Source organism: Arvicanthis niloticus, chromosome 8 (genome assembly GCF_011762505.2).
Source record: "Arvicanthis niloticus isolate mArvNil1 chromosome 8, mArvNil1.pat.X, whole genome shotgun sequence".
Lineage (NCBI taxonomy): Eukaryota > Metazoa > Chordata > Mammalia > Rodentia > Muridae > Arvicanthis > Arvicanthis niloticus.
The window spans coordinates 40,302,768-40,318,031 of NC_047665.1; the positions used below are offsets into that span (position 1 = coordinate 40,302,768).

General features: G+C 40.6%; 1 non-coding gene across 1 annotated transcript; it reads left to right on the plus strand.

The window, feature by feature from the left end:
• Positions 1–9,209: 9,209 nt before the first annotated feature.
• Trnas-gcu (transfer RNA serine (anticodon GCU)) lies at positions 9,210–9,291 on the plus strand. The gene has a single exon. It is a non-coding gene; the product is annotated as a tRNA-Ser (tRNA).
• The last annotated feature ends 5,973 nt before the right edge of the window (positions 9,292–15,264 follow it).

The following is a 15,264-nucleotide window of genomic DNA, read 5'->3' on the forward strand; positions in this document are numbered from 1 at the left end:
CTCCATCTAAGTATATCATTTTAAGGATTATTCTTTTAACCAGCTTGTATATCCAAACCAGCATAATGGCTAATTTCTTAAATAAGTGCCCTGAGAAACTTTGCAGTATGCCAAGTGTGTTGAAATCACTTTGTGTCTGGTCTCTAGTCTTTAAAATAGCACTAAGACCAGAGTTCCGGTGGCTATAATGAGGTCCCACAAAAGATGTTTCACAGCTGTAAATGATGTATAAATCCCAATATTTGATGGTTTCCTACCTTCGTAAAAGGAAGCAAAACCCACTTTCATGGACTGTAAAACAGGAAATTCGTCTTGGTGGCCAGGAGCAAAAGGTTCTGTAGCAAAATCAAATTTAGACAATAAGCACCGAGCAAGTTGGGGAAAAAACCCACAGTCTGAGCTAATCCAGAGCAAAGTCAATCCTTGCCTAGGGCTTTGGAATTACCTGGCCCCTCCCGGTAGGAATTGAAGAATTTCGGCCTCTACAGAAGACCTGGGAGCTGTCAGATGCTTCTGTGCAAATTGGGAGGAAGTTTCCTATATGCCACATCAGATGAATAGGTTGCAAGCAGGATCCCCAAACTGTACCCAGATGCTTCCACCTAGGAAAAGGACTTTCTCAATATTCATTGCTTCACTGATTTGGAGTTGCTACCCTCTTCGGACCACAATTCTAATTTTTCTTGCCATCATTAATGGGTCATAACTGCACGTCTGCTCCTGTCACAGTTGGTATCACACTATCCGTCAGTTATCGGTTTGCTTTTCCAAGCATACGTGCACAGGTGAGGGGAGTGCAAATAACTGGAAAATAATATCAGGAGATATTATTCTTCTAAATTCAGGAGATGCCCCCTTCCTCTTCTACCTATACTGACGATGCCCAGGCTATTTCCTTGTGAATGCAGAACAGACTTATTTTATTTTTATTATCTTATTTTGCCTTGCCAGTAATTGTCAGGGGCAGCTTTGCTTATACACTGAAGGCCTAAAATCAGCCATAGGCCTAAGTCAGCCTGCTAACACAAAGTCTTGGGTCTCTGTGGAAAAACACTGAAACAGCTATTGTAAACAAGCAGCTTTGGTGGAAAATTGCCAGCCTGAATAGTCATAGACCTTGGGTAGCCTTGGTGGATAGTACCAACTTAGATAAGGACAAGTGAATCATAGGCAGAGTCATAGTGTTCTGTCCCCTGAACCTTCACCCAGCTGACACTCTGTTCTGGAAGATATCTGTACTCCCCCTGGACACCTATGCTCCTGTGTCATCCCCTTCCCCACATCCTGCCTTTTTGTGTATATAACCCCTGTGTGAAAAAAGTAAAATTACAGTTTGATCAGACTATCGACAAGCCGTGGTTCTTTACATTCCCTATTCTCCACTTCTCTCTTCCAGGTCCCCTGGATCCTAGTTCACTGCCTCATGGGTCAGGACAGGTAATAGGTCACCATTTACTGTAACAGTTACATCCATCCACACTAGATCCATTTTCCAGCAACTAATGAATATCTCTTAGTGGTTCTCCCCCCCCCCCCCCCCCGTAGCAGCATTGGAGGCAAAGCCATAGTAGGGAGGTACCAGTTCCCACCTGCTCCCCCAGAATGTTACTAATGGCCCTTGGCAAATATGCCCTGTATTTGACATTATGCCTTTTATTAAAATAATTTAAAATAATTAAAGGTAATGCTTTTTGTTTTTCAGAAGTCTTGATGATCCCTGAAAAGAAAGCTCTGCAATGATAGACACTATGTGGCAGCACATTTACAGAAAAGCTGGTTTCAGTGGTCCCAGTGATTCTATTAATAAGATAACTTGAGACCAACACTCTGAACTAGCTTTGACAACCCGAAGAGTACCAGTGACAGGAAAGGAAGCAGAACTGCTAGGGTGGGGCTGGGGGTGTGTCTGGTCACTTTTGGGGAACCAGTTTACTGGATGAACTTTGAGGAGTTGGATGAAACTAGACAGTAGATAGGAAGAGACAGGTACTTACTATCTTAAACTTGTGTCACTTCTGGGCATTGTGGTGCACACGTGTGTTAATACCAGCACTGTAGAGGGAGAGGCAGGAAGAAGTCTGAGTTCCAGCCAGGGCTACATAGTGAGATCCTATTTAAAAAAAAGTGAAGCAACTATGGTGTCAAAGGAATTTTTCAAACCCCACTCACTCCCCCCCCCACACACACATCTCATCACACACCTCCTAATTTTTAGAAATGTAACTCCAATTTGCCTATGATTTTGACTGAATTAATCTCTCTGTGTCTCTATTTCCTCAACTATAAATGAAGGTGATAAAGCAACTTCTCAGGGCTTTTAGGGGATTATGTGAACATACTTGATTTAGAAATATATCCATACATTCCTTGTGATTGACAGATATCCCTTCATGAACCGTACTTACTTTTTCTAAGTTCCTGATCCTGCACACTCTTAAAAGATAATTGGGCAAGAAATGTCAGCTCTTGAAGCTGAGAGAGAATAACTATTTTAAGAATTATTTGAGCGAGATATTACCCATAGTCTTGGGCATTTAAATAGTTGGTAGCACCATTTAGGTCAGTGTAAGAGGTATGGTCTTACTGAAGGAAGTATATCACTAGAAGCAAACTTTGAGTGTAAAGATTAAACTATTGCTAGTTGCCCTGTTTGCTGATTGTGGTTCACGATATTATCTCTGCTTTAGCCACTGCTTGTTGCCATGCATCCCTGCCATGACAGACTCTTATCCCTCGGGGACTGTAAACCCAAATAAACCCTTCTAAGTTGCCTTGGTGTGTTAAATTTCTATTGCTGCAATAAAACACCATGACCAAAAGCATCCTGTGGATGAAAGAGTTTGTTTCAGCTTACAAGTCTAAGTCATACTCCATCACTGAAGGAAGACATGGCAGGAACTCAAGACAGGAACTTGGAGGCAGGAGCTGATGCAGAAATCACAAAGCAGTGCTCTTTACTGCCTTTCTCGACGGCTTGCTCAGCCTGCCTTCTTATATAACCCAAGACCACTTCACCATGGGCACCACCCATGGGCCCTCCCACATCTATCACTAATTAAGAACCCCCACAGGCTTGATTGCATGACAGTTTTATGGAGGCATATTCTCAGTTGGGGTTCCTTCCTCTCAACTCTAGCTTGTGCTAAGTTGAAAAATAAAAGCAACCACAAACCTCACCAACCAGGACACTTGGCCATGGTGTTTTATTACAGTAATGAAAAGTTACAAATACACTATCTTTCCAGTTCATTTGAGTAACATATCCCTGAAATGTCAGTTACAATAGTCCCTCCCTTACATGGGAGTTGTAAGTGCTAGTCTTTGACAATCTGTGGTCTTCTGGAAGTCCTGGAATCATTTTCAGAGGGGTTTTGATTTTGAAGGTGTTTCTCTCCATGCTGAGGATTAAACCCTTAAACTCTAGCAATTATTGTGAAACTAAATGAGATCCCCAGTCTGAGACTTAAAAATACAAATCCCAATCACGTCCTCTGGTGAGAACATGTGGCCTGACAGCTTGGTCGAGTCTGCTCAGAGTGAAGCTAGAATGAAAAGAATCCACCCTGATTGTGGCACATCCATAACCTTGGATGTTCAGGAACGTCATCTTTTCAATCTGTTTGCTTACGACCTCTGGATTGTGTTCACAATGTTCAGTAGCTTTTCTACTCTGATGTTATAAAAGATGACTCTCACATTATCCTGACAATTTTATGGTTTTATTTTTAACATTTATGACCTTGACTTATTGGGAATACTTCCGGTTGTGTAGAGTAGGGATCCAGTTTGATGTCTTTCCAGATGATTATCTATTTTTTCATGTACATTTATTGAAGATGGCTCTTTTTCTTGCTATTTTCATTACACCCATCTCTGGACATCTGTACCGTTTGTTTGCCTTGCCCAGTATTGTGTTATTAATGTGTCATGGCTTTATAATATGCTTTATAGCCCTTAAGGCAGGCCCCTTCTTTTTTGGTTTGTTTTCCTAGTTTTATTTTCTATTTTGAATGTGAAAATCTACTTCTGAAGAGTTGGTAGTTTTAGGGGAATACTGTTTAAATTTATAAATTATTGTTGTTTTATGCCAAGAATGAAATTCAAGGCCTGGATTTGCTAGGCAAAACTACTGGTCTACATCCACAGCCACTACAATTAATTCCGAGGTGGATCACTAAGAGCTAAACCCAGGAGATGACCCACCTGGGAGGCAAAACTCGGGTTCAAAATTATGTCTGACCTCAGAAACTTAGTTTTCTTATACTTTAAAAGGGTATTTTATTGTCTTCTTTGCGTGATTAAGGAAATAAAATGTTATTTAAACGTTCTGAGTAATCATAGCGTCCTTCCTTCACTCCCAGCTAGGCTGAGCCCACTAACCACAGACAAGAAAACCTCCCAGCATCCTAGAGAGCAACAGTCGTCCATGTGCACTCAACCCTCACTGTGCATGAAAGAGTCCACACTGGGGAGAAACCCAATACCTATAACATGTGTAAGAAAACCTTTAGTGTGAGAAGAAACCTGATTATACAGCAAAGAGTCCACAATGGAGAGAAGACTGCAGTGAGTGTAGGAAAGCCTTCCGTGGGAGCTGAGTCCTTATCAAACAGCAGAGTACACACACAGGAGAAAGGCCATGTAAGTGTCAGCAATGTGGCAAAGCCTTCTATGTGAACTCAGCATGCTTATTAGTCACCAGAGGGTTCACTCTAGAGAAAAGCCATATGAGTGTGGAGAATGTGGGAAAGTATTCAGTCAGATTCAAACTGAGACATCACCAGAGAATCCATACTGGAGGAAAACCCTACGAATGTGATGAGTGTAGGGAAGCTTTCTGAAGATGTTCTAATCTTGCCCAACATCAGAGAGGACATGCCAAAAGAAAATGTCAACAGTGATATACCTGGGGAAGGTATTCTAGATGCATTTGCTTGCATCAAAAGAATATAACAACAACAACAACAAATCAACATGCCCTCCCTTGAAATACTGAAGAAAAGTCACTGGAAACAGCTCCATCATTCCACACAAGCCTCTGAAGTCACCTGTCCTCTTTAGAATTCAGCTTTACAACTCAAAGGTGTTTTTTTTTTTAATATAAATTGTTTTCTGGGGGCTAGGGAGATAACTCAGTACAAGCACCTAAGTTCAGGTCTTCAGAGCCCACATAAGAAACCCAGATGTCAGGTGTAGCAGGCATTTGTAATCAGTTTTCCTGAAAATGAAGGCAAAGGCAGGAAAAGTGTCCCATTCAGAAACTTCCAGTCCAGCACCTATAGTATGAGCACAGCTACAAAAAGAAGAAACCCCTCTTCACCCAAGGTGAAAGATGAGTCACCTCCCAAAAGTTATCATCAGACATCTACATGCACACTCAGACATCATACTCAGAAGTCTGGCTTGCCATGCACACACTCATACATCATACTCAGAAGTCCTACTCCATAATTGTCAGTTTAATAAGAGGAAACAGGATAAGCATTGCTTTGGGCTAGGGAGATAAGTAGCAAGTAAAGGAGCTTGCTACCAAACCTGATGACCTGGGTCTGATTCTGGAACCCATGTGGTAGGAGGAGAGAACTGACTCCTACAAGTTACCTTGACCTCCATGCACACAGCAGCACATATGCATATCCATATACAAAATAAAAATAGTTTAAATGTTATTACGTGCAAGCTTCTTGTTTTGTTGTTACCATTCTAACTGATGATGCATTAAAGTTTGAATTGTAATATGGTTGATTCAAGAAAGACTATCCCCACTAAACCTAAGAAGTCCTATCTGTTGATTCTGTTTCTTTTGATAACCACTGCTTTCCAGAGTAATTAGCTGTACTTCCTTGTGGCCTCCTGACCAACTCCTAACTTGCCTGAGATTCCTGAGCCAAGACAAACTGAAAACTTTGTTCTAAACAGTTTCTCAGGAGGAGTCTGCTTTCTTTCCCCTCACAATTTGTGTTCCTCAAGGTATGCAAAGGCAGAGTGGAGCAGATTTGGGGAATGCTTGTTAGATTGGGATCAGCATTGGTTTTAGGATAACTTTCACAGATTTATTTATGTAACTGTTATACCATACCGAGCATCAACTAGGAGAGGTCAGATGTGAAAGGTGAAAGTTAATGAGCCAAATGTGGAAAACATTTATTACGCATAAGAATCTCAGTGGAGCTCTATCAGGCCATAGCTGAGATTCCTCACCTTAATCCATATTTGTGTTATGGAAAACAGACAAAAGCAATTTAATAAACATCTGTGGCCTCCAGAAGACCCAAAAACTTGGTTCTCACCATAATTCTCAGTTCCTTTAACTTCACCTTGAAGAACAATCCGAGATTATCTGGGCACTCTCCTGGGATCTCATATAAGCTAGTAACTAGAGAAAAGCCTGCATATATCATGCGTTAGAGCAGCCGGGAATGGCACCACACAGCCACCCGTGCCTAGATTCCCAGTGGTTCATTAGCTTCCTGATGAGATTAGACCAGACAAGTATCTACCTCCACACTTGAAGCACCCACCTTGGAAAGAAATGCCTCTGGTAATTGTCTTGTAGGGGCATGGACCTGGATGAGACCCAGGAGACACACAGGGACACAGCTTGCACATACTTCCCACTGTTTGAGAACTCAAGCCCCAGGTGACACCCTGAGAAAACCACCCCATTATGTATTAGAGTCAGTAGGTTCTATTCCAATTTGGAGACAGTCCTCCTGCCTCCACCTCTCTAGCGCTGGCGAAAATGCGTGAGATATTTCAAGCAGTTTCTCCTACAGTTAGGAAAACCGTGGATTTCATCGACCCTTAAGGGTTTCACCAAACCTTAAACCATTCTAACTTGATTATGTCCCCTTGAGAACGGGGTGCATTTCAAATTCTAGTCCCCGATATTTCAGTGTTCGCTGGATACTCGAGATTCAGTAAGAATGAGGACTGAGCAGCCAAAGGCTGATCTTGTTAAGCTGCAGCTCCTGTGATCCTGGGCAGGTAGAAAATAGGGCCTTAAACTTCAGATGTGGGATTATGACAGCCTGACGGAAGGACCCTGCTCCTGCACCCACCTTGGCACCAAGGCTGGTATCGATAGGTTTAGAGATATTTACATTCTAGGTTTAGGCAAAGTATAGGGTGGCTGCTGATCCTGCTCTCCTAGGACAGCTTTCCCTGCTTCCACAACCCCATCGATCAGGTTTCAGTTTTGTAGTTCTTTCTGGTTATTTGATGTTGGAGTTGAGGAATTTTCAAAAATAATGATAGTGATCTTCTACTTCAAACTCCACTTTCAGGAAATGTATATGTATGTATCTGTTCATCTTTTGTCTTCTTTATTATTTATTCTCCCCTGGTCAGACCACAAAATCTGGTATATTTGTGCAGGAAAATAAATTTGTTTGCTTGTTTGCTGTTGTTTTTAAGACAGGGTCTCACTACGTACCCCTGATTATGGGCTGGCCTGGTCTGATCCAGATCCACCTAGCTCTGCCTCCAGAAGGCTGAGAGTACTGGTATGACCATATGCTGCTTCGAGATAGTTTTTAAATGATCAGGCTTTAAAAGTCATAATGCTGTGCCCAGGGATGAATTCTTGGTCTTAAATTAAAGAAAGACACAAATGTTGTACTCTTCTTTTTTTCAGTAATGGGATTTGAACTCAGACCCTTATTCATGTGAGACCAGTGCTCTACCACTAAGCCACATCCTTGGTTCCTAAAACTTTTAATTTTAATAGGTGTTATGCAATTCTCGGTTAACCATAACTATCTAAGTTTTCATGGGCAGTGGTTTCAAAATCTAAATGAGACTAGAGAAAGGCAGATGCAGTTGCTTTTTTAGGTCCGGGAATGTAGCTAAGTGGAATAGCTCTAGCCCATCATGCCCAAGGCCAGAGAAGACATAGTAACTTTTTAAATAGCCTTTCACTTAAGTTAGGCAAGTAGCTTCAAATACATTAATTTACCACTTGTTCTTCCTCATGAATAAATATGGAGTATTTGGAGAGTATCTTCTTCTCTACTAGGTTTTCTTTTTTTAGTAAATGTAACTGTAAGTAATAGATAAGTATTTTGCATTTGTTCTGTTTGTTTTGGTGATAAAAAACAACAGCCCTAATACCAAATGACCTACACAATGGTAACTATGTGTTATATAATTTTTAAGCACTTTTGCTGATAATAACACATTTAACATTTATTACAATTATAACTTTTTTAAGACAAGATTTCACGCATAGTTCAGGCTGGCCTCACACTCATGGCAATCCTCCTGCCTCAGCTACCCAAGTATTGTGATTATAGTATGAGCCAGCACACCCAGCTTAATTTTTTTTTTTTTTTAACTTTAGAAACCTTTCCTTATTAACTGAGAAGATTTAACTAGTTGAAAATATATTATCACCTTAATTCTCACGGTTAGATTCTGGATTAACTTTAGATTGTTTAAGTAATTCAACAATTGGGGGGGGGGGTGTTTTAGTGTCTTGTTTTGTTTTCCTGCTTAGTTGGACATCAAAGTAACCAATGACCAAGATGATGAAGACAAATATATTCTCTACCCTGCAGCTAGAAAGAGAATGGTCTCTGTCAAACTTCAGTGGGATTCTTTAGTTAACAGGAGAATTTCCAGTCAGACCAGCCTTGCCACAGATGCAACATCACCTTTCTCTGCCTTCACCAAAGCCAGGCCAGCTTGGCAATTTACCACATCTTTTCAAACCAACTACACCACCACAGATCAATGCCAAGTAGGAAATGTAAGGGGTGTGGACGTTATGGGTAGGAGAGAAACAGAAGCAAAGGAATCAAAGAGCCAAGTTGGTGGGAACCTGGAAACCAGCAATTAGAAGATGTTCTTTATGAAAAACAGACATTCTTTCCCTTAAATGCAAACTGCAGCTATCGAGGAACAAGGTGCATGAAGGGTCTCTGTTGTCCCTGGCCCTGAGACATATTCAGGACTGAGTCAAGCCAAGTTGGCAAGACTGCTGCCTTGCCTGTCCAGTCCTGTGTGCCAAGAACTGGTTCATCCCATCCCATCAAATATGTGCCAAATAAGCTCACTTCTCTTTTTGTTGTGGTTGTGAAATCTTTTATGATATCTGACTCAGACAGTTTTGGAGATTCAACTTGAGAAAGGCTATTAAAATATTAACACTAAAGTGTTTCTGGGAATCCTTCGGGAGAGGAGAAATTATAAAGAGCCATTTTTCATAGGATGAGGTGGCCGAGTGGTTAAGGCGATGGACTGCTAATCCATTGTGCTTTGCACGCGTGGGTTCGAATCCCATCCTCATCGACTATCAAATGTTTCTTTTGGTTTATAATTATCAATTCTGTCAAGTGTTTGAGTGTTTTGTTTTTGTTTGTGGGGCAATTGTAGAGGGAATCTTAGACAATGGGTGTTCTCTTTTGATCAATTAATTTATTTTTCATCACTGAGTTGAGTAATTCCCTCCAACTTTCCATTCTCAGTTTCCACACTCTCTCTTTATCTCTGCTGTGAACTCAATTCTGTCAGGTGACTTACTTAATTTGTGCCTGACTGCTTCACCGAATTTTCATTTCCCACTAAGAAAAGACTCAAATGAATTGAAGATCATAGAAAAGCATTGCATAATAACCTGAAGGAGCTGGGAACATCATCTAAGGAGTTATACAGATGTGTGTGATGACAAAAAAAAAAAAAAAATCTTTAATGCAAAGGAGCCAGGACCAGGAAGACTACTACAAGTTCAAGGCCAGTATGAGACTACGTAGTGATTTCCAGGTCCACCTAAGAAACAGGGAGGCTCAGTTTCAAACACAAACAAGAACAGAAACTATGTTTGCATGTACAATTAGATAAAAAGATTGATTTTATTCTTGCTACAGTTTTTGATAGTTATCTTTTACAATAATTTTGTGCTCAGTTATATTTTGCATAGGGTCTCGCAATGTTGTACAGGCTAGATTTGAACTCCTGGCTTAGAGGATCTTTGTTAACCCTGAGTATCTAGGAAGAAATACAAGTCATCATACCTGGATCTTTGCTAACTTTTTTTTTCTTTCTTTCTTTCTTTTTTTTAATATAATTTACAGATACTTTATTTTCCCCAAAATTTAGACCAGGCATCCACTACTCCTCCCTGTCCACCTTCATATTGTACCCCTGTACAGGGACAGGCCAAGCTGAGGAGGCACAATACTCCTCAAAAACCTAAAACCTCCAGTTTAATTTGCTATGCTTTTGTCACTCAGCAAATTCAAACCATCTCAACATTTACGCGCAATAGAGAAGGTCTCTACTTGTTGAGCCTCAGTGTTGACATTGAGGGATGTTGGCGTTCTTCATGTTGTGCTGTGGTATTCACAGACATCTTTCTGAAAGGTAGAATGTCTAGAAGTAGGTGACGGAACTATAGACATTTCTGTTTATACAAGATGTTTATAATATTCCATTGAATTTAGATGAATTATCCTCCCCCAGTTTTTGCAATACCAACAATGTTAAATTTAGAACCTAAGCTGTCTTTGGTAACTGTGATCCCCTAGAATCTATAATTGTCAACATTTTCAGTATCTGTAATGTTCTCCAATGTTAACAGAGTATTTGACGATGGATTCTTTTTTTATTTAATATTTTATTTACATTTAAGATGCCTTCCCCTTTCCCCATTTCCCCTCCCTAGAAAACCCCTGTCCCATGCCCCCCCTTTCCTTTTTGATTTTATATAATTTTTTTAAATGTTAATCAAAGGATTTATAAGTTTGGTAATGCTCAATCAGAAGCGTAACCCAATACCCAACCTAGATATAAAAACTATCTTTGACTGGTGGAGACCTGTGAACATCTGCCTCCATGCCCCCTCTCTCTTTCTGTCTCTCACCACCTAGCTTCTCCTCTCCTTCATCTTCTCTCCTTACTCCATCTCTTCCTCTCAATACTCCTTCCCACTTAGCTCCTCCTACATATCACTCTTCCTGTTAAAGTAAAACTTTTCTCTCAAAATACAGTTAGAGCATACTTATTCCTAATTGTACCAGTGAGGTACAAGATAGTCCTAATACCTAGTCCATCATTTTGTTGACTAACCAGAACCTCTGTCATCTCTTCTAACTAAAACACTTACTTTTTGATCCTGGCTTTTTTTTTTTTTTTTTTTTTTTTTTTTTTTTTTTTTTTTTTTTTTTTGGCTTTAGAGTGAATGTCAGCTGAAAACTATATACTCAGATCTTTTCTCTCAAAGTAAATAGCCAGGATTGGCTATGAGACTATGGGTCTTCAACCCCGTCAGAAATCCAGAATGACTGAGTTAACTGAAGTTATGGGAAACACTAAACGTAGCTTCTAAAACTTAGCCAATTTATAGAGACCACTGAACACCCGAAAAGCCCCTATACTACTGAACGTTCGAGCATCAAATCTTCAGCCTTCTGGTCCAGAGTCATCTGACAGACCTTAGTGATGCAGGATTATTAAGGGCTGATTACTCTGTCTAGGCAGATATAATCAGTCGACTATTCTGCATGTGTGTCCTCTTCTGGACAGTAATTTGTCTGTAGATGGAAAGAGGCAATTCTTGCCTAGTGGCTGTCACCACACAACTGGCATAACACCAAGGATGCTCAATTTCTTCTTAGAATCCACAACAGGAAGCTGTCAGGAGCAGACAGGTCTCTAATCAGAATGAACATTAATATAGAAATATTTGTAGCGTCAATTCTATGGACTTCTGACGTTTTGAAAACCAACTATCCATGTAAGGTCACCTGGACTGTTGTCTGTTCACTCCTCTCAGCTATTTCTAAATAAAATATGGGAAACCTCCTAACAATAAACTCAAAGCCATGAATTTGCTATAGTCCCTTAACTCATAGGTTAACCGTCCCAAATCAGTTAAAAATGTTACAGAAGGACTGGGTCTAGGCTTTCTTTGCTAACTTTTAAGGCTGCCATTGTACACAAACCTTGTCTTTGACAAAAACAGGTGTGCTTCTCTTAGAAATATCGAAAACAGAAAAACTTATTCTATATAACAGTCTTTGCTGATACTGAAGATTTCTTCCTGAAAAATCAAAGAATAAAAGCATTGCACAGTTTCTACTTTGAGCTACTCTTGGCTGATCCTCAAAAAAGAAAATCAATAATATGTTTCCTCACATTTTTATTTTATTATTTCTACCTATAATTTTGGATATACCATGCTGTGTATACATAATATCTACAAGGGTGTGCACGGCATCTTTGGTCTATTTCTTTATAAAATGTTGTCACATTTTCTCCTTAGGAGTTTAGTATATGTATACTCTCAGTTAACAAGGCAGAACAGAGAGAAGACTATACTTGTCTTTATAAGGGGATTTATATCTAATATTGCTACAGATCACCTTAATAAAAACAAAACAACCACCACAATGGAAGTGATGAGGAATTCTGAATTCTTATTAAAGTGGTGGTCCAACTTATATCTAGACATACTGGGTAATCCCTATATAAACTGGGCTAGTTAAATAGTCAGGATTTAATGATAAGTGTTCTAGTTTGCTTTGTTTGCTGTGATGAAACATGAAGACCAAAAATAAATTGGGTAAGAAAGGATTTACTTTATCTTGCAGCTGTAGCCCATCACCCAGGAAAGTCAAGGCAGGAAGGAAATCAAAGCAGGAACCTGAAGGCAAGAGCTGATACAGAAGCCATGGAGGGGTGCTGCTTTCTTGCTTACTTCCCATGGCTTGCTAAATTTGCTTTCTTATACAATGCAGGCCAGCCTGCCCAGCGTGGTACCACCCACAGTAGGCTGGGCCCCATCAGTCATTAATCAAAAAAAAAAAAAAAAAAAAAAAACCAACAACAAACTACAAAGTTGCCTACAGCAATCTGGTGGAGGCATTTTCTCAGTTGAGATTAACTTTTCCCAGATGGCTTTAGGTTATTTCAAGTTGACAAAAAAAAACTAAGCAGCACAGTAAAGTTGACTATTCGGAGGGTGGAGAGGAGACCTCTCATCTTATGTGAGGAAAAATAAAAATGTCTGAATCAGAGCCAGTCTCGTGCTCGTTTTGTTAACCCCATATCGAGGCAAGACGTTTTGCTTGAATTTGTGCCATTCTAGACCTTACTGTGCATGTGCACAGCAGGCTATTGTGAGCTATGTAATGTCAATCAAATAAACAAAGTCAAGCAAACCCAGAGTCAAATGCACATGCTGGTAATAAGATGGTAGATTCAAAATCTTCACTCTGTTTGGTGGTTCTCAGAGCCCTGTCCCAGACACTCCATCCTCTCTTGGAAAGGTCAGCAATAGGGATTCTAGGATGGCTTTTAGCTTCAGCTGACTTTGCTAAGGTGTGATGCTATTGCTTAAGTTTTGTCTTCTTTTCCTCACTTCTGAAGACCTGATTCATGGTTTCTATTCAGCTGCTAGGTCAGTGGTTCTCACCCTTCCTACTATTTAATACAGCTCCTGTAGTGGTGACCCCCAAACAAAAATATTTTCATTGCTACTTCATAACTGTAAGATTGTTATTTATATGAATCATAACGTAAATATCTGATATGCAGGATCTCTGATATGTAACTACTGTGAAGGGGTTGTGACCCACAGTTTGAGACCCACTGTGCTAAAGTCTTCTTTTCCTCAGAACTGTTTTTTCCACCTTTCAACATCCAACTCTGAAGAGGGGAATTGCTCTAACCATTTCCTTCAGGCAACAGGGGGAGCAAGGTAGACACTAGAAAAGAATAGTAACCTGACAATATTTGAGTTACTAAGTCATTCAGGTGATGGGTAAATCAGAATAATCATGAGGGGAGAAAGAGGGGAGGGGAGGGAAGAGGAGGAGAGAGGAGGGGAGACAAGAGGAGGGAAAAGAGGAAAGGAGGGGAGGGGAGGAAAGAGGAGGGAGAGGAGAGGAGAAAAGAGAGAAGTCTTTTGTAAATGTTGGGTTCATTCTAAGAGATTCTGAGAAACCTCTTGTCTGCTACAATAGAGCCACCTTAAAAGCAGGAATTAGCTTCATCAATTGTCATTCTATAGTTGGGCTCTGGGAATGCCAGGCACCTATGAGATGAGATCACAATGTCACAGTCACCAGCAGAAGAGGTCCATGTGGATTTCCATCTGCAGCATGACAAGATATTCTGCCTCCTGCTGACCTTGCAGCTGGCATACCAGCAGATTTCCACAGGCTAGACACAGCCACGTTAGCTCTGTGATTCTGAGGCTTTGTTTTGGTCAGAGGAGCAGATTTATTTTTTGGTAGGAAAATCTAGACGAATTTTCACATTTTCTGTCATTGAGCATCTCCAGGAATCAGATGTACAGCCTCTGACAACAGTGCTTGGCAAGCTTTGACAAATTTGCCCCTTTCAGTACAGATGATAAGAACAAAGGAGACTCCTTCAGAGATGGAAGACGTTTTTTATCTTGGCTTTTTGCAGGGAAATTTGGCACATAAATAAAAGAAAAATAACTAAATGAATAAAAATGTAAATCCCTGGGGCATGGATAGCAGAAATCTGGGTGAGCATAGGAGCAACTGAGGAGGCTGACCAACCTGGCCAGCACAGAGGCTCAGACTCAGGATGAAACAAAACAAAACAAAACGCTCAGAAGTTGGGTCCATGGTATAGGTCCTGAGTTGAATCCCCAGAACCTTTGAGATATTAGAAGAGGGGCTGAAGAGATGGCTCAAAGGTTAAGAGCACTGGCTGTTCTTCCAGAGCTCTTGAGTTCAATTCCCAGCAACCACATGGTGGCTCACAACCATCTGTAATGCAGATGTACATGCAGCCAGAATGTATATATAATAAATAAACCTTTAAAAAAGAGATTAGAATAGGGGCGGGGGGGGGGAGAGTAAATTGATAAGCCTCTGACAATGTGTCTTTACTGCATCCATCTGGAATTCCGAGACAACAGAGGTTCGAGCAGGTGTGCTCAGCTTGCCTGATGAGTAGATATACCAAAGCTATGTATTCTGCAATATACAATTCTCAAAACAAATTTTATTATCAAGATAATTGTTTGTTCGAATTCTGGAATCTAGTCTTCTGGCGGCCTGCCTCTGTCATGTCTAATCCATATGATTCTGGGAGTTTCTATGAGGGTGTGCTCCCATCATCCTCTCATTCCCGCCTCCCTGCTCTCGAATTCCCCAACACTGGGGAATACAAACTTTCAGGCACCAAGGCCCTCCACTTCCACTGATGCCTAACCCCTAACCTTATCCTCCTTCTCCAATTACTATGAGGGTGGGCTCCCACCATCCTCCCATTCCTGCCTCCCTG